Source organism: Lepisosteus oculatus, chromosome 28 (genome assembly GCF_040954835.1).
Source record: "Lepisosteus oculatus isolate fLepOcu1 chromosome 28, fLepOcu1.hap2, whole genome shotgun sequence".
Taxonomy (NCBI): Eukaryota; Metazoa; Chordata; class Actinopteri; order Semionotiformes; family Lepisosteidae; genus Lepisosteus; species Lepisosteus oculatus.
In genome coordinates, this window is record NC_090723.1 from 8,439,307 (window position 1) to 8,459,159 (window position 19,853).

At 42.1% G+C, this 19,853-nt stretch overlaps 1 protein-coding gene across 5 annotated transcripts in view; it reads left to right on the top strand.

Moving 5' to 3' along the window:
- Positions 1 to 19,853, top strand: part of LOC102698037 (homeobox protein Dlx4b-like) — a 156,946-nt gene that overhangs the window by 36,402 nt on the left and 100,691 nt on the right. For 3 of the 5 annotated variants that reach the window (XM_069185562.1, XM_069185565.1, XM_069185567.1), the window contains exon 2: positions 3,975 to 4,177. The exons of the other annotated variants lie outside the window; for them this stretch is intronic. The gene's annotated coding sequence lies outside the window, so the exon portion shown is untranslated. The remainder of the gene's footprint in view (positions 1 to 3,974; positions 4,178 to 19,853) is intronic. 5 annotated transcript variants of the gene reach the window in all.

A 19,853-nucleotide genomic window follows, 5' to 3' on the forward strand; every position in this document is an offset into this window, starting at 1 on the left:
ATTTTGCACTCTCACATGTTGCATCTGTGCTTCTCCTCCTCTGCTGTCATATTTTTACACATACTGTACGTATGGGAGGTCACAGTTTTTACACTCACTGAAAGCATTATCGCCATACAGGGGTCTGTCATTTTTTTTTACTTTTCCTTTCCTTTTCCTTTGTCTCTTTGTTAAAACGATCAGGGGGGAGGAAGAATGATCCTGCTCCTGCAAATGAGCGTATAAATCACCCTCGTCTTTTTTTTTTTTCTTCGTCTTCTGAACAGCCTAAATTTTCCATGGCTCTGGTCTGAATTGCTGAGAGTGCTGTTCCGCTAAGCCACAGTGTATTTTGAAACAAGCTTGGGAGAAAACCAGAGGCTCCTAAAACAAGACACAAGGCTCCCAGTGTTCGGCATGAGCTGGCGCCCAGCCTGACCAGAGGGCTTAGCCACCGTTTCTGACGTGTGTGAGCAGGCCAAGGCCCGAGGAGACACAGGGGCATGTGACGGTGATGGGGACTGGAGCTTGGGAAGAGCTCGCAGAGGTGAAGTCTTCGTCTCCCCAGCTAATCTGGCATTCTGGAGATTGTTTAGCTGCAGCACAAGAGTATGACGTGGAGAAAAAAAGAGAGAGCGCGTAAAGTTATTGAGTCCCATGGGAAATTGAGGGTAACCGGCATAGAGATATTACAGCTTATTTGTCTTGATTACAGACCATTTACAATTTGCGTAAAAGCTTTCACACTGCGTGCCCCCACAGCTAGTCTACGGAGATGGAGGTTTACGGTGTTATGAGCCTTTAATCTGTGTTATGATGATCTGTGGTGTACTGCTGTTCACTGATTTGAAGATCCGTATTTTCCCATTAATATGTTAAAACCATTAGAAAAAAGGGAAGGTTCTGTGTTGCCTTTTTTCCAAAATCTTTGGTCAGTCTTGAAGTCTGATTCTGACATGTATGAGGCTAAGCCTTTTTGAACTTAATTGTCTAGTACCCTGCAATAAATAGCCCCTGTTGTGTCAAGCCACCTGCAGTAGGTTTGTGAGTTAGCTGTTAAGTAAAGCTTTGAATTCAGTGACATAAGAAAATGGCCTTCATTTTTGTTGCCTTTTTTTACACAAGGTTTGGTTCCTTCATTCATTACTGGTTTAATTTAATTTGCTACAAGTGATTTTACATTTTAATGAGTCAGTACCTGGTGCTGTTAGTGCTGTAGTGTACTGTAGATTGTAATAATTAGTAGCACACTAGGCCAGATTCTTCAGCCAGTTTGTCTGGATTGTGGGATAGATATCATTTTAGAACGCACTAGAACTATCCAAAATCAACATTTTTTCAATAAGCGCTATTGTAAATGACAGATGCCAAAATATGTGATAATCATATATATATATGTTTGCCATTTTTATGTTTGGCTGTTTGTACAATATCAGTTATCAAATACAAGTGTTCAGCACATTCTAAAATTGCACAACCCGAGATTAAACTGCAATTTTTAAATGAACCTTTTTGTACATTTCTTGATCATTTTAATTTGTAGTTCTAGGCATACGAAATGACAATTTGAATTAAAAGAGCCAGATGTTTTTTTAAACTCAACAAAAGGGGAGTTAAATCATGTTTTGATGTGATCTGGTTAGGATCAGGGATGTTTAAGTCTTGCATGAACACAGGAACTGAAATACAGTATCTCTTTGTGCATTTTGAACACACAAACGTGTGCATTTAAAAACAATATGAGTTTGAGATTTTCAGTCTGCAGTTAGATCATGGTGATCAGAAAAACCTCAATGATCTCATTTCCTCTGAAGAATACAATGACACAGAAGAACAATTCACAAGGACTACAACAAACTAACTGAAACCCATATAGCCAACCACTCTGTATGGAAAACTAACAGTGGAGTCTTAAGAGCTATTGTCAGAAATCCACAGAGGTCGGTGTTATGCAAGTCCTAGCTCTGCCACTGGGTTACTGCAGTTTAAGTCTTTGCGGAAAAGCCGCGATCAACGTCTTCTAAAGGGCTTGTGGGTTCCGAGTTATTTATTTTAATTTATGTATTGTAAAAACTCTGATGTAAATATGAATGAGGTGGTTTTGTTATGATGTTGGATGCGTGCCAGGTGCTCAAAGATGCTAAAAGTCACACAGGAAAACAAGAGGATGGGCGAGAGGCCACAAACCCTGCTGTCAGAATGAAGCATTGTTAATTGATTCCATTCCTCATGAAGATCTGTCTCCCTTCTTGGGTGAGGAAGATCTGTTATCGTTTCTCCTGATATCACCCAACACCGCAATGCCTCAGGCAGACATTGTTGTAAAAATGTTGTATGTGTGAGTGTCATTGCTGTTGTTGTTCTGTGGAGTACAAAGCAATGAATGTTTTAGTTTTGCGTTGGAAGAGTTGGTGATGAAGAATGCACGGCTGGCATCTTAAATACAAAACAAGCCTTTATGCCTATTGTTACTTAGAAGAGTACACAGACAGGTGTTGGACCTGAGTCCTGAAATCCTGCTAAAGTAAAGTGCACACCTGTAGGAATGTCAGTGATATGGATGGATTTCTGTGACTGTCCTGCAACAAGCAAGAATAGAAAACCATTAAGCTGTATTTGCTTCTATAGGAGTATCCTCCCGAGGACTGGATGTCTGGGATGCAAAATGTAAAACCGCAGAAAATATAAATAAATTGGAGTGATCTATATTTTTTTAAAAGTTTCTCGTGGCCTTGTCTGTCCTGGATACACTGGTTGGAGTGGCCAAGACGTGCCCTGACAGCTTGGTTTGGCTGCTCCCTCACGCTCGCTGGGCCTCTCAGACCACAGGAAAAGGAAGTGGAGCCTTCAGAGGACTCAAAAAATATTGTCCTGGGTAAAAATGGACCTGAAAATTGCAGCGTGCAGCTTTCCTGTAAAAACAAAAGGGCTTGAAAAGTTAGGTGTAATGAATTTCATCTGGTTTTATGAGCACACTCACGCTGCTGCTTGTATAAGTGCTTCTGGAACATAAAAAATCGACTTGGGCTCTCTGTCAAAATTAAGCAGTACTTTCTGTGTCCCTACATTGTAACGTTTGAAATATGCTGTATTGGTGTTTTTTGGTCTATATTATTTTGTATCGCTTTTCTGAATTGACAAGTTCATGCTACACAGCTCAATAAGATTTATATTTATTGGTTATAGTTTAGATCTAGGGTAATGTGGTTTATAAAAGTCTTATTAATGTAATATAATAGTGTGTGAATAGTCAAATAAATGTGATAATCAGTCGCTAATAAAGCTTAATTGCATGTTAGTAGCAAAGCTTTAAACCTGAGTAGTAATAGTTTGAGTAGCAGTGTTCTATAACACTAACACATTCATTTACGCTTTATTTATTAATAAACACTTTATTAACACTAGCACATTAAATTTTCAATATCATTAAAAACCTGTTAAATTATTCATAGCCACTTATAATGAAAATCTATGCGTGACTTGTTTAGCATGTGTATTAGTACTTTAGCAATTCAGAATTTTAGGAGATTAATTAATTGATTAATTGGACAAACTATTATTGTTACACCCATCAGTTTTATAAAGCTAATAAACATAGATATTACAGTTACATGTAACATCTACTATCGCCATAAGTTAAATGCTAACTAAATGATTAACAGAAACAAACTATTCTAAAGTTGCTGGGGGCATAGTAAAATATACGTTGATTTGAAGATTAAAAGAGACACTATTTCAATAGCTAACAATAAACCATCCCCTTTAAAATCTCTTCGTTTATCATCACAGTCTCATTAAAGGCTGTTGGTAAGATCCATTTACTAAGACAAAAACTTACTTTGGTATCTTTGATTTGGTTTAAATGTCATGTTCCTACAGCAGAAGTCGTTTTCTCATTGAAGTCATTAAACAGAAGTTTAGAATTTTTACATAAACTGATTTATTGATTGTCACATTTCCGTGAGAAAGACTTGTGTGATTTGTTATTTCTCCAGCTTTCTGCCATGCAGTGTACAGTAAGCGCATGGCCACCCAGACTAAACCCCCACAAGACTGAAAGTCCCTGCTGCAAGCCCAGTGTTGACTGGACTGCTGTCGTGTGGTAGTGGGCACCTCCAGGGTTCAACAGGACATCCTAGAATGTGCTGCTCACCACAGACCCCCAGGACCTGCTGATTGTTTCTCACTGATGAAAGAGGTATTTCTGTGCTGTCCCAATCCGTGCTGTTGAGTTTGGCAGACAAATTAGGTAGAGTATGAAGAATATTTTGAGGGGACACGTAGATAGTTACAGGCTTCCAATTCTGCATCTTTCATTGCTGAGCAGCTACAAGAGATGCAGGCTAAGCAAATTATTTGTACCATCAAATATGGGTTATTCTTATAAGAAGTGTCTGCAACATTTCATAGTTGCATTAAGAAATGCCCCCGAGAGAGCATTACGAACTGCAGAAATATTCCCTTACTCTGAATTTTCCTTCTTCGGCTTTCCTGACCAACCAAACGAAGCTGAGCTCTGACCATATCTGAGAAATCTGAAATGTCCCACAGCATGTTTCTCTTGGGCTGAGCTAATGCCTTCTGGTTTCTCCTTCTCTCTTTCAGAGAAATATAACTCAAGGGCCCTTAATACGGCTGTCGAGCTCTTTGCCAAACCACTTCATTGAACGTGTGGTTCAGCTGAAGAGTGGTCGTTCTGAGGCATGGAGGCCCCTTTCTTTGTGATCCTACAGGGGATGCAAAACCACATGGTGTGGTTCTGGAAAGGCTAGATCCCACACCTGCATGCTGAATTATCGTTTATTATGAAAAGCAGTTAAATGATAATCAACAGAAAGAAATGCTTGAGCAAAAACTTTTCATATTTTTTTTTACTTTGTTGGTGAATTGGTGTAATTGATGTACTTCATATCAGAGCCTCATTGTTTGATGAAGGAAATTAGTGCTGTTCTAGCTCTGATATAAAGAATCAGACTTTTTACTTTCTCTTTCTTTCTTTGCTCCCCAGATTTTTTTCTTGTTTCTTTGCAATAATAATAATAATAATAATAATATAATGTTGCTGTTATAATTACTCTGAATCCTCAAACACACAACCCATGATGAAGAAGAGGCTTAAATGCATCTCACAATATCCATGAGTTCAGATTAGAAGAAAAATGATGAAATCACCATTTATAAGTTTAAGGATTCATGTTTGAATTTCTTCATCTGGTCTCTTTCATGTGGTGTGTGAAACCAAACACAAATTTAGATGTTTGGAGACCTGCGATTGATACTGTTCATTGTATATTTACAGAGTATGTGTATGTACAGAATGTGTTTACATTTAAAACATGGATTATTATTGTTGTGATATTTCTAGGCATGTATTTTTATTACTGCCTTGAGGCAGGTCCTAGATAAGCAGCAGTCGCAGGAAGTTCTGTCTTCTTTCATAAAGTACATCAAACAAATGCTGCCTTCCTGAGATATCCGTGGCGCTCAGTATAGTAGGACTACAATCTAGAGCCCAACAAGTGGAAACAAGGTGTTGAAATCTGTCTTCTCTGTGTGCATAGCCCTGTTTCCATCACACTTCCTCTTCCAAACTGCAAAGAGCCATTGATGACAGGTGTTGAAATGTTTACTACGTAGCCTGAGCGCCGAGCCGCTTTGAGTATTTGCACTCTTGGGTGATGACTTGGGCGAGACATCCCCCCCCCCCCCCCCTCTTCCCTTCCCTTGCTTGCCCCATCCACAGGCCTCTCTTTGGAAAATCCGGTCCCTGGGAAAAGCTTTGATTGGCTGCCAAGCCCGAAACGGTTAAAGGAGATGATACCATGATGGCCGGGGTGGGGCGTGGGGGGAGGGGCTGGCAGGACCACGCTCCGCAAGGGCCATCTGGTCAGCCCTGCGGTCCTCTTGAAGTGCTGCCGGCGAAGCCGCGGCGGTTTCCCATGGCGACTGGAGGCTTGCTGCACAGCACTTCCAGCCTCTGCCCTAACCTCAGAAAAGGAAATCTGGGTTTCAGAAATGGAGGGCTTGCTTCTGAGCTATTTACAGACCCCGCTGCCGTTCCAGTGCCACCCACGATATTCCACATGAGAGAGAGGAAGGGAGGGAGGGGGGGGGGAAGAGAGAGGGAGAGAAGGAGGCGTGATGCAAGGGATGAAAGGAGCACATTCGGAAAAGCAATCAGGGGAGCCCGGAGCGCCTGTCCTCAAGCAGACATTGCTGCTACATGCAGTCATTGACATCGGCTCCCGCTCCAGTCCCCAGCTCCAGGCCTACCAAGTTCGGAATTTGCGGGAAGACGGCAGGCCTGGAAAATGTGAATGCTGGCAATAGTGAAAGAGAAACTTGCATAACGCACTACATTTCCAGTTTATTTGTGTGTCGGTCCTACCGCTTCAAATGGGCTCCTAGAAAAATAGTGCAGTTTGCCTCATGGTGCGGCTGTTTATTAAAGGGTCAGCAAAGTTCAGATTGGCCTAACATTCCCAAAGAAAAATTCCAAAGGAAGGTTTCTGCCTTTTTAAAATTATGCCGGGACGGCAGACCCGAAAGAGAGGTTAATTTAGATGATCTCATCCTTTCTGCCTGTGCTACTCTCATGCAGGAGGATATGTGCAGGCTGAGATCTGATCGCTAATGTCGACTTCAGCTTGATAATTATCCTTTAAAATGTCTAGAAGAAGTATTGGTTTAGCTAGTGGAATCTGCAAAGCTATATTCTTCACAAAAGTCTCATTTTGATTATACTCTTATCTATCCCATGAAAATGTTGTCCTTTCTGTCCATGAAAATGTGAGTAAAACTTCCAGGAATTTGGGAATGTGCTATCGATTATTTCTATTCTGTGGGTCTCGGAAATCTGAATAGGAGATAAGAAATCTTCCATGCTTGTGTGAGATCCAAATGTTTCAGAAAGTAGCATTCTGGTCAGAGGTAGCTTGCCCAATGACGATATGCTGAACTATTGCAAAGTGTATGGGATAAGTGGACTCTGTAATTGTTTCTATATTCGGGGACAGCTAGGTTAAGTTAGAGGTTGACTCATATGTTCATTTGCCCTTGTTTAAGTTTAACTTTCTTGTCCATAATTTAAAAGGCTGTCATAATTTACTCACTGAGAGTGAAAGGAGGTATGGTTAAGAAATGCATTTTTCTTCAATGAATGATTGGACTTTAACTGCACATCTTCAGTTACATAATTTTTCCTGCTATCATGTCGAATTCTTCTTTTGATTTCTGGTCTTTTTTTAGTTTGCGTACTTGATTCCATTCTTATCTGAAAGACTTGGGGGTATTTGATGGAAGTGACCACTTAACTCGTTGTGTCCCTTGTATGATTGTGTCCCAGATTCACACAAGGGACACAATGTCCTGCTGGGAAATGTGCTTGGCGACACCTAATTCGGCACACAATTCGACAATAGTCATTATCTTTCTTTTATACTGAAAGCTGACTGAATGGTTGGCTCCCCTTTCAAATCGTGCACCGTAGTTAGAAGTCCTGTGTGGTGCAACCGAGGCAGTTCAAGTCAATGCTTGCTCCTGTGAAGACGTGAAGCTGCTAGCTCTTTCTCACAGCTGATGCTTCAGTTTGACTAAAAAGCCACACCACCACCACAATTACAGATGCTACACTGACTGCTTAACTCAGCAGACCTTCAGGTTTCATGTTATAAAATGCCTTCTGCTAAAAAAATGTGCCCCAGCCTGGTCTTTTTTAGAAGTGCCATGATCATTCGATCAGATCCTTGCCACCGTTACTGCGGTTTGAATCCGGAAAAGTCATTTGGCTTCAGCTGTATAAAACACTGATTACAGAGGTATGGTGGTGGTCTTCAGGGGACAGGAGAGTGGCCTCGCCAGCCCTGTGCACTGGAACACCTCCTGATATCCTAGGCACTATCACGTACACTTCAGCTTTGTACAAGAGGTCGGGGTTATTTCAGGCAGTGTTACTCAAGGAAAATTACAGGGCGAGCTGTGCCCTTGTAATCTATAGAAAAACAAACCCTCCACTGTATAATTTCCATGTTGGTTCTGTAAGAATTACGTATGTCTGGGGGAAGCTCAGGAGGTTCACTGGACATATGGCCACCCAGCCTTCTGTGCCCTTGCAGGTTCTGCAAGGCAGGGGGTTTCCTGAGGTGTTAATGGAAAGGGTGGTGCAGATGGACCCTGGAGTCCAGCACAGGGGGCGAAGTGGGCCATGTGTTTTGGGATGTGGCTATTTTGGATTGTAGGTTTTTATTATCCCATATGCTAAAGAGGGGACGTGGGTTTGGGTGCGTCCACCTTCCTGCTTTACATGGACCCAAGTGAAACTCTTGATGGGAGACCATTTTACTACAGTGTCCATAAAATCAGAAGACACTCACGCGTGTTTAGTTTTGCTGCTCATGTGTCTCGAAAGCTGTGATTTGGGAAGTATGGGTTAGAGAAAAGATTAGCAAGTAGTGTATCACTGATGCTAAATTTCATGTGAAGTTTTTTTTTGTCCTGTGGCCAGTTACATTTTTTATAGTCATAAATGGTCATTGGAAGTTTAAACTTAATTACTTGTCAATTACCTTTTAAAGCTTTTTTTAGAAATATGTCTGTACACAATACACAGTCCAGTCATTATACATAGAAGTCCTATTAGACAGTTAGTAATGTGTGAGCTCTCTTTATAACTGCATTGACTTTGGCCTTCTGAGACCACCGGCAAGTCATGGGCGGATACAGCAGCACGACTTCAATATTCAGATGCAGAGTGATTTTAAACACGGATTCAGAAAATACGCAAAATAAAAATGGTTCTTTTTCTTACTCCCTGTCAAATTCAGCTCCCTGCTGCACTGCAATAATTATATCAATGGTTGAAAATCAGCAGAAGGCAAATTCAAAACCAGGACCCCATCCATTAGTGTATGGTTTTGTTTGGGTGATGTAAAAGACATCCTGTACACTGGTTCTCCCTTCTGAGAAAATTAATAAATTCATGAGAAGCCAGTTCTCGCTTTGAACTTAAAAAGTCATTTTCAGAATATCGATATCTCTGGATATCTGAGCAGAAGACTAACACACGTTAGTCATTGTTACAGTGCCAGAAAAAAACCCAAGAAATTTACAATGACGGCAAGTTAAACAAAGATACAAGCAGTGGTATGGGGGAGAGGGGAGAACGGGAATAACTCTCGTGAGGAAACTGGTTTATACAGAACCTGAGCCTAAAGGATCTGCATAATGTTATATGTGATGGCAAACGAGGCCAATCAAAAGCAATGCACAGCTGTAACCAACAAAGCCACTGACTGTCTCTGTATTTACCCCCCCCCCCAACAAATTCTTTTTTGGGAGAAAATACAGCCAGCCCCCACCAGAACACTGGCAGGCTTGAGAGGCAGACTAAAGCTTCCACAGGTATTGTGGCACAGAAGCTCCCATGATGCCCCCCCCAGTCCAAGTCTCCCTCGTCTGCCTTCTTAAGCGTCTTAAATCCCTCTAAATTGTAGACCTGAGTCCCTCTACACAAACAAACCCCGAGCCGAGCTCAGTGTTTTTCGACAGAACCCCAGCAAAAGTGCTCTTCTCTCTGCCTGTCAAGGCAAGTTGTCAGGTACAGGGCTCACCCCCGTCTCCCAGGGGAATTAAAAAGAAGCGTCACAGAGTCTAAACTTCAGCACATTTCTTGAAAGAAATTATTCATATTTTGTATTCTACTTTGACAAATTACATCCATCTAAGCATTGTCTGCTTTGTGCGTCTTGCAGAAACCTGACATTTTATGTGCCTTACATGAAGCTCTATAGCACCCTCTCCTCTGCCCAGGACTCTCAGGGGCTCGTTGACATGAAGTATCCAGCTTGTATTATTTTTCTTTCTGTGCCATCCCATACGAAAATGAAGGAATCGAATAAAAATGCGGAAAATTATTGTGCATGATATACTCGACTTATTTCAATGCTTTCTTTGGTAGCGTTTTTTCCTTTTCCTCTTTTTTTTTCCCCCTGCCGGAGCAGGGGAAGGGGGATGGAGGCGTGCTGGCTAATTATGGGCCTGAGCTCCAGCCGAACTGGCCTGGGCGGGTGTTGGAGCCAGTGGGTCTGGCAGGGGAGGCCTAGCCACAGATCCCCCAGCGGTGACGGCATGAAGTCTGGGACAAGTCAGAACACCATACCGGGCTGAGAGCATTCCTCGCACACCGCCTCCCAGACGGGGCTCGCTGTGTTTGTGCAGTCTGTCTACGCGCAGTATAAATAAATAACCGACCTGGGAAGCTCAGGCGGCACAGCCAAACTCACGGTACCGACAATAGAACGGAGACAGAAAGTGGAACAAAGATCTTCAATTATTGGTCTTTAGCTTTTTTTTTTTCAGACAACAGATGTGTACGTGTGTGTGTGTGTGTGTGTGTGTGTGTGTCTAACTAACAAATCGTGGGTGTTTGTGTTTATATATGTAACTGTATAACTATATTCTGTGTATATAAATATCAATCAGTCGCCTCCTCGGCTTTAAGGGCAGATGTAGAAGTGTACAGGGATGTAGTGGCGAGAGAATTTCATGATGGCTTTGTGGGTAGCTGTGTAAGGAGGTAGGAGAGGTCGCTTCATCCCCGTTCGGCACGTTTTCCTTGGTGAGCTTGATGCTTCCCCCATGCTTACACTCACATGTACATTGTCATGGATTCCTTTGGTATTCACTTTTGGTGGTATTCCCCTAATGCTTTAACAATCCCCCTGCTCCAATTTATTGTATTTACTATGAATTACTACAGTATATCCAAGCAAGGGAGATGAAGAAGAAGAACCTGTCATTTGACTTTATCTTTCCTGATTTTCCCATTCATTTTAGAATCCCATGAAATCTCTTACTAAGACTCCTTAGGAGCAAAAGTGTCCTGCTCTGCAGTAGTCATGAGCTCCATGTACAGTACTGCAGTCGTTTTTCACAAGCTTAATAAGGATGTTTCCACAAGGGAGTGCCACAGCTCTTTCTGTGTTGAGTATCTGTGTTGTGGAGTGCTGTCAAACGGTTGAACCTCCACACAGCACTTGGCAGAATTCATCTGTGTAATTAATCTCCAGATCTCCTGCCTGATTACTTTTTTTTGACTTGCTTGTCACCAACGAACAGGAGCAGTTTGGAATTCCTGAAACGTGCTGGTCTGGATGGTTATTTTGTCATATTATTGACCGTGAACAAACCCCTCCGTTGTCATGCCCTTTCCCTTTTGAACAAGAACAAAGTGCACCATAGAGGATTCGGAGAGCCATCAGTTTTGAAATAGGAGTGTTTGTAGAATAATGAAGCTGAAAGAAATGCAGCATCTTGGAATTCGCTAGGCATGTTGCACTGTTATTCATGATTGAATTTCAGCTCTGTGCCAAGACCAGTGAAGCACATATTACTGGGGCATATATATTGTCCTTTTTCAGTGTAGCACCTCAGGCCAGTAAGAAGGTTAATGATCTAAGTTTTTGAAGGTGAATGAGAAAGTTCATGAATATGTAACAATTTCAGAGTCTATCAATAAGAGCTAAAGGTTTTTGGCAGTCAGAGTTTGTGGAGATACTTTATGGAGTCAAAATATTGGTAAATAAAAGTGTGGTGGGGAGTGTGGCTTTGTCCCCAGGCCAGAGAAATCGGGCCAAGTTCATCTGCAAGTGACAGATCAGGGTGAACAGATTGCAGAATTCAGTTCAAGAACTGACTTGTCACTTTGTCGGATAATAATCTAGCAATATAAGTAGGGATCAAACAATTTTTTATCTGATCTTCACCGTCCTACAAGGCAGGCTGCTGTCCACCTCTGTCCACTTCCAGTGTTTTCTACAGTCATTATTTCACGTTTGCCATCCTGGCTATTTCTCAGTGTTTGGATGTCTTTTTAGAAGCTCTTCTCTCTGTCAGTATAGAAGTGTCCTGTTTTTCCACATCACTGTTGTTCTCTGTTGTGCACGAACGACTATGTAAGGTGCTACATTTTATTCTGCTCTTTGCATTGCACCCCTTTATTTCTCAGTCGGCAGTCTGCTCATTTTATTGAATGTGAGCTCTAGCAATCAGGTGAAAAAAACACAGAATGGCGTGTGTCTTGAAGGGCAGTACTCATAACGGGGGAGTGTCGTGAGCTGTGAACTCTTCCTGCTTGTGTGTTTCAAGGCAGGGACGCACTGCATTGGTTATAAGGGTGTGCCAGTTGCGTGGGGTCCACTGAGTAGGAGACAAACAAGCAGGACAGAAGCTGGGTCCTCCCTGCAGGGGACATTGTGGTGCTGCTTCCAGGGAGGTTAACTGCAGCGTTAACTGCTGCTCAAGTCACTTAAATTGCAATCATCTTGTCGAACCACAGCACTGTTATAAAACATGTGCGGGGTTGTGATGCCCAGTAAACAGTGGTCTCTTGTGTTGATTGGTTAGGGTGCAATACCAGACATGTCCAGTGCTGTCGCTGGTGGAAGTCCTCAGTGGATTTTGTCTCTGAGCAATACCTTTTTGTATGTATATCCTCAGTCTGTAAAACCCAGATGCTAATTTCCCTGAAAAACACTGCCAATAATTCATTTAATTCCATATGACAGTTGAATGGACGCTATTGGAAAGACTCAGTGATTGAAGTTTGGATGTGGTCCCTGGTCCTCTTTTTGCAAGAAATAAGATAAAACACATGCAAGCAGGATCCTCTGTTCTAGGTTTCCCAAGGGTATATTTACTGCTTTTGTTAATAAGAACAGGAGCCTTAAAAATGTATAAAACCTTTTCTGTGGCACATATATCCAGTGGCTAGTGACTAAGTAGGATATTTTAAGCATCTTCTAACTCCTCTTGTCAGAGGAATAGGTACAGCTAACCCGTCCGAAAATAGACCCAAATCAGGCTACATACTAAGAACTTTTTTACAAAACCGCCTTTATTTTGAAAAGGCCGAGTAAAATCCGTATTTATATCCCTGGCTGTGTGGTGTGGCTTTGGATGAATTATAGGCTTGCGGTGTCGCGGGAGGATGAGGAGGGAGGGGTGGAGAGGGACACAGGAAGGTACCAGGAGGATTCGGAGTTTGTTTTTAGGAGCGGATGGATTTGGCTTCCCGTGACTCGGCTCCTTTCGGATGCGTGGGCCCAACCAGAGCACACTCGCCTGGCCTCCCCGGCCTCAGTGTCCCGTGGCAACGGGGGTTCAGAAGGTTTAAAAGCGCATTCAGTTGGTCACAAAATGGAATCCGAAGATCATTTCATTGAGCTTCCCCACTGGCTGGGGTCGTGGGTTCTCGGTCTTCAGGACGAGGAAAATTCTGTTTTTAAATTGAAGTAATTGAAAATAACTAATTAGCGTAAAAGGCGAACGATGCCATTGGAAATGCTAAAGGTTTGAATCAGAATTGCATTTTAAAGGAGATTAATTCTTTATTGGCCAGGGCAAAATTTGTCACATCTTCTTCTAATCCATGTGTCGTCATTTTATACATCTTGCCTTTCTAAAACGTCAATGGCAGTAAGGAGTAATGTTAATCTTCTGTGCAGTTGCAGACCAATTTAGTATACATTAATGCTAATAAACTTTATTTTACATACTGTAGTACCTGTGACATCTTCTCAAAATATCACCTTGAGCCCTTGACCCAGAGCCACCGAGTTATTTTTTTCAGTGTCTCCTATACTGAAACTGTATGTTTAAATACTGCTTTTCACAAATAGAATGCTAAGAGTACTGTTTTCTCAACTTTAGATTTCCATTTTCATGATCAAAATCTTTGATTCCTGCCAAGTGCTGAGCATTGAATGGTCATGTCTAATTTTTAGGTTCTTTCTGTTTGTTTCCCAAAACAAAGCTGTACTGTATATTATTTCTCACCCAATACAGAGCCTTCTGTTCACTGAGAGATTCATTCCAACTGGAACTTTCAAGAATTGATTTTGATGAAGTGAGAATCGACATAATATTATAGCCAATGTGGCAGTGTTTGTTATTGACCAGTTAAAGTGTAATCCAATTGCTTATAATTGAATAATTACATTTAAATAATTAATTACAATAATTACATTTACTAATAGTTTTTTGTGTCTAAGTGTGACTGAGAAAATCAGACTTTTTCTGATTTCAAAGTGCGGAGATTAAAATTGATTTTTAAAGTTGACTCCACAAATGGGTGAGGACATGTTGCCTGAAAGACAATTCATGATAATATACAGATAGTGTTGAAATGTGTGTAATGAATGTGGGCTCATTCAGATTGGAATCACGGTCATTATTAAGAGAAAGGATAAATGTTTTATACAGTATATAATACAATATTATTATATCATAAAGCACTTACGGCTCTACTGGGTAAATGCTAATTGGGATTCATAATCCTGGTGTCCTGTCCATAAATAAATCTTGATCAAGTGGGAGGCAGCACTTCCTGTCTGTGAGATATCTGAAGTAAATGAGCTGTCTTTTGTCTGGGCTCTGGATGGTCATCACAGCAACTGACAGAAAGCTGCGATAAAGAGGATAAATGGTATCCTGCAACCATTACTTTAGGGGAGACAGGCTCCTTCACAGCTTGGCTTGCTGGGTCTGAAGTGTGTGGGATGGAAGTTTGTGGAGAGAGGAGCAGGTGTGAGGCCTCCAAAATTAGCAGGTGTTTTTTTTTTTTGCTGCACAGTCGCTCAGACTATGTATCAGCAAAATCTCTGAGCTTCCTTTGAAGTTCGGCTTTATTTTCTCCGGTGTGTGTGTGTGTGGGTGGGGGGTTCGAGCTTCAACCCTCAGTTCTTCTGGTGCCTCTTGTTGTTGCTTAAGGTGTAATTATACCCCTGTATATCTGCACCCACTGCAGCCCTTTGAAGTATTTTCCCTGCCTCTCTGAAATGCTGTTTCTTCTAGGCATTTCACTGTCTAGTGGTCTCTGTCAGTCAAACCTCAACTGAATCCCGTATTAAACACAGGCCTGCAGATAGATGCACTTACATACAAAAATGCTTCGCTTCTGACAATGGAAACGTATTCTGGACATGACTGTCTCCAAATTAGACTACAGAGCTGTGCAAAATTAGACTGTGGTTTTCACACAAGGAATAACAATCTCTCTAGATATTTTTAAACTAATCATTTGAGGGCTCCTTAGTGGCTTAACTAAGTTAAGGCTTAACAGGGGTTACTGTAAGTTGGAAGCTGGCCTCGATGTCTCCTAGGAGTTAAAGGATTTACCAACCCGCCTGGCTAGAGTTGGGGTTATTTGGCCAGGATCCCCTTGGCTTTTGGTGCAACAGCATCTCCTGCAACTTGACAGGAACCTGCAGTGATGTCAGTATGTGACTTGCTGACTCCTCCAGTCAGCACTGTCTCTCCTGTTGGGCACTGTGAAGGTCTCTGCATGTCAAATGAGGAATGCTTCTGCAGCTGGGTGTGTCAGAGTAGGTGTGTCTAGTAGGTGAAGACAGGAGTGCATCCTGGAGATCCAGATTGGTTGGATATATAATAAGAAATAAATGGTGATTAAGGAATGGGGTTTTGATGGCAAGTGTTGTGAAGGAAGCGCATAAAGCTTGCATTCTTGGGAGGGTTACTCCTATAATACTGAGGTGGTCTCGTCTTTTTATTGGCACGCACAAAAGCATTGACATTTAAAATCGTGGGCAGTTTTAAACGGCATGAAGCTGAGCACCTGCTGTAGCTAGGAGGGGTGAACCACTGCAGCAAACAGGAAAACTGTTCTGAAAATCTGTACTGTGCAGATTCCCTGGCTTTATCACCCTTGCCTGTCCTTTCTTGTTCCTCTGCCAGCACTCACTCCCAGAAACCACAGATCGCCATGCGAGCTTCCCACCCAGCGGACCAGATCTTCTGGATTGTTTACTGGGGTATTAACAAAAGGTTCCGTGGCAAGGCAGTGTTTTGTTCAGGACACTGGCGTGTTTTCAGACAAAGACGCACCGCCAGAGGGCATTCAGAACAAAACGCCTCGTGAAAGAACAAGGTGACTTCCAAATATCAGAGCCTGCACACGGTTGTCTTTCCAAAAACAGTACACTGTATTACACTTACAGGTGCCACCGATTTGCAATAGCAGTAGCATGTTCATTTGTAACGGGCATATTCACAGTTTAGGTTTTGGGGAACGTCTGTTCTATTCAAGTGACATAAATATATTACTTCTGTTGTTTTCCCCTTTTATGTTGGGATTAATGGGATTAATGGGATTCAGTAAACTCTGTACTATTTGTGCTTTCTCTCTAGTGATTATTCACATTGAAAAAGAAGAGGTGAGCTTCTAGTTCAGTCTGCTTGCTTCTTATCTCTCCGTATCATTGATTAACTGTGGTCAGGATACCCCAGGTACTCCCTAGGTATTGGCACATACTTGGCACCAGGATTCAAGTCGCTGGGGTATCCTCATCTGGCAATGCATGATGTGCCAGCCTGTGACATCACCTTAGCTGCCGCCCTCAGATAACCATGACGCTAGACCCATGAGGCAGGAAGCTGATATACCACAAGCTCATTGCCCAGAAGGGGGTAACTGTCGGGCCTGGGACCCCCCAGAGGTTTTGTTGATCACACTGGGCATTTTGTTTTTTCTCCTCCAGTGTTCAGCTGTTATTACATTGTTAACCAATATAGAAATCGTTAAGAACTGTGGCGCGGTGTTGTGAAGGGGAAAAATAAATCGATGAATTTGTTTTATGGATTGATCGATCAATTAATTGACGTGGCGTTATCACAGGTATTTCGTCTGTCAAAAGTTTGTGACTCCCCCCTCCTCACACACACACACATACTGTACACACAAACAGATTCTATGCTTCTTGATTTTTTGGGGGGTGTCGTTTTGTAGTTTAACAGCGATTGTAAAAACAGCAGACAGAATAAAATAGAGGAGCTTAACCAAAGAGGCAGCTCTGTCAAAATTCAAGGTAGGCATCTGAGATTATCAAGAGTTAATTACCAACACTAATTGATGGATCTGATTGCCGTCGGTGTAAACAAGACAGATGCACCATGGTACACTCTGCCTACAGAAACAGGTGCCCACTGATCACCTCTGTTCTGCGCACGTCACCTTTTGTCATTCCGGGTTCTTTTTCCACAGTGTTTTTTTTCCTTCTTCCTTGCTATGGTAACAGGCGGCTGGGAGGGGGAACGCCTGTGTTTTGCAGGGCCTGGGCCGGTGGTTTTTGTTAAGGTGCCTACATGTCGGGCTGCGAGGGAGGCTGCTCGCTCGAGTCTCGTTCCCGCCCAGCTCGCTCACAGCGCAATCAGTCCTCGGCTCTACCTCAACTATGTTATTGCAGAGAGCTGTCTGGGACCTGCCAAGAAAGTAGCGTGCAAAGCAACAGGAAATACAAGAAGAGCTTATTTACAAGCACAGTGTGTGATGCAATGTTTCAGGCGCTGTAAATACCGACGGCAATGATGGAAATTTTATTAACTGCTTCGTGGCCGGGGCAGTGATGCTGTGCTGCCAGCAGCAGGCTGCAAGTCCATCTTCCCATCCGGTCATCTGAAACACGCGTGCAGCAAGGAGAGGGAGATTGTTAAAGCTTTAATTGCTGATGGCTAAGCCAACACACTTCTTGGGTGACTGTTGCGTCTGTAGCTGTGTTTGCTGTGAAGATGTGGGATGCTGTGTTCCTGGGTAGGGATGCTCTATGAGATAGATATGATTTTAGATGAGTGATAAGATAGACAGCACAGGAAGGCAATAAGAGCCACTCATAGGAATGTGGCTCCAATTACTGAAGGCACATGCTACCTTATAGATGACCACTACAGTTTAACACTATTGCTTACCTTTCCCGTCAGCCCTCATGAGAAATTCCTTGCCCTGCATGACCTGTGTTTCATTTAACAACCAAGGGACATTGCAGTTGGTAGTATTGTCCGTTCATCACCATTTCCCCCTGTTCAGAATCAAAACTGAATGATGCACGAAGTTTTGTAATTTACTGGGTTTTTCAACACCTTCCTACACGGAGCAAAACAGGTGGGACTTCTCTGCTTCCCTTTTGTTGAGACGGAAACAAAAAGAAGGTCCCACTGACCTCCAATACTCAACACCTCCAGTCCAGGTCCAACTCTCTGGATGTAGATTTTAAGAATGGAAGGGACTTGTTCTACCTTTAAATATTATTAAAAAGATTAGTCCTAATATGGTAGCCTCAGCTTCTAGAGTCCTAGGAAGAAAAATGCACATTGATTTGGAAGGTGGAGATAAAACATTTCAGTCACCTCTCAGAATAATATATGTATATTTTAATATATCATATTAGAATCACCGATTATTCCACCCATCTGATTTGGAATACTCTGTTTTTCACATCACAGCAGTGTTGGCACCTTACACCACCTGCAAGCGCCCAGGAAGCCTTAGGGCGCGCTGTGCCTCTGAGAGCGCCCAGGCTGACTAATCCCACCCTGCCCTCTGTGGCACGCTGCCAGTCCCACCCACAGAGGACTGGTGACACGATGAAGAAAATCTTCATCATCGAAAAGAGCTGAAACTGCCGCGGTTTATCCAGTTCCTTGGAAACCTGCAGGATACATAAGCACGTTCTAATCACCCTGTGATTTGAGTTTAAAATGTGTAGCCGCATTAATCGTAAGCATCCTAAGGAACATAAGAATGCATGATTATTAATAATTATAACCTGTAACATGTCTGATTTAAGAAGAGACGAAAAACAGGATATTCCTTTATTATTGAAATTGGGTGGTTTTGAGATATATATAAAATACGTTTGAGCTAATAAGACTCAGAGAAGCCATCTAGGTGAAAACAAAACATTGAAAAATAAAGTTAATTTAATTCAGCATAGAATCTGGATCTTCTCCCTGTGTCCCTGTTTCTCCCTCTCTCTGTTCAATCAGCTGCCCATTCCTTGAGGCACAGCATCAGGGTCATCATTCTTGCTAAGACACTGATTGACTGTCTGGAGTACCTCTGCTACTATGCTAACCACTGTGTAGTTCAGATAGGGCTCAAATGAAGACATGAAACAGTAACAGCAGATTATAATACCACTGGATGATCAGCATGGAAATAGCTTTATAAGATGCAGTTAATCATGGTTGAAGAACTGTAATGAACTTGAGAAGGTTGAGGTTTGGTGAAGCACATTTTAATTCTCTTAATTACTAGCATAACTGTGTGGTAAAGGACGTTTTGTTTAAAGAAGACTGTATTGCCTGTAGATGAACAAATCCATTGGGTATTTCACTTCAGAAAACCTTTTGCAAAAGAATTGATTGCATCTGTTCTGATCATGCAAAAACATCCATGTCTGTCTGCTCTGCGACGTGCAGTTCTGACTCAAAATCCTTTCACGTTGCAAATTCTTTTTAATTGTCACTTGTTTTTGCCAGGTCCTAGAGATATAAACACTCGCAAGTGCCAAATTGCAAAAGCTCATCTTCAGCTTCACTTGTTGTTAGGTTGTATATCCAGATTCAGAAAAGGCATAGGTGAAAATGGGGCAGCTAAAGAGTGGATAGCATCTGTTCTTGCAAGTCTGTAGAGCATAACTCTTTAAATTTCAAATATAATTTAAAATGATTGATTTAGATCATTTAGAAAAGGAGCTCAGAAATTAGATTTAATAAGTTCAATTAATGCTTCTTATAGGTTTAAAGGAGACTATTGAATTGCCACGTTCAAGGAGCGATACTCTTTTTTGTATTGTTTTAACTCTCTGGACAGGAAGGGGTTGACACAGTCCTACAACACAGGTGCTGGGTATCTGAGCCCAAAGTATAACATGGAGCTTCTCCTTTTGTTGAAAGATGTGATTTGCCGTAATGAGACTTTCCGCCACCTTTCTTCCTGAAAACCTGAGGAGCAAACCGGTCTTGTGCAAAACTGTTCCCTCCTGCCAGTCTGATGGTCACGAGTTTGACGAAACAGACTTTGC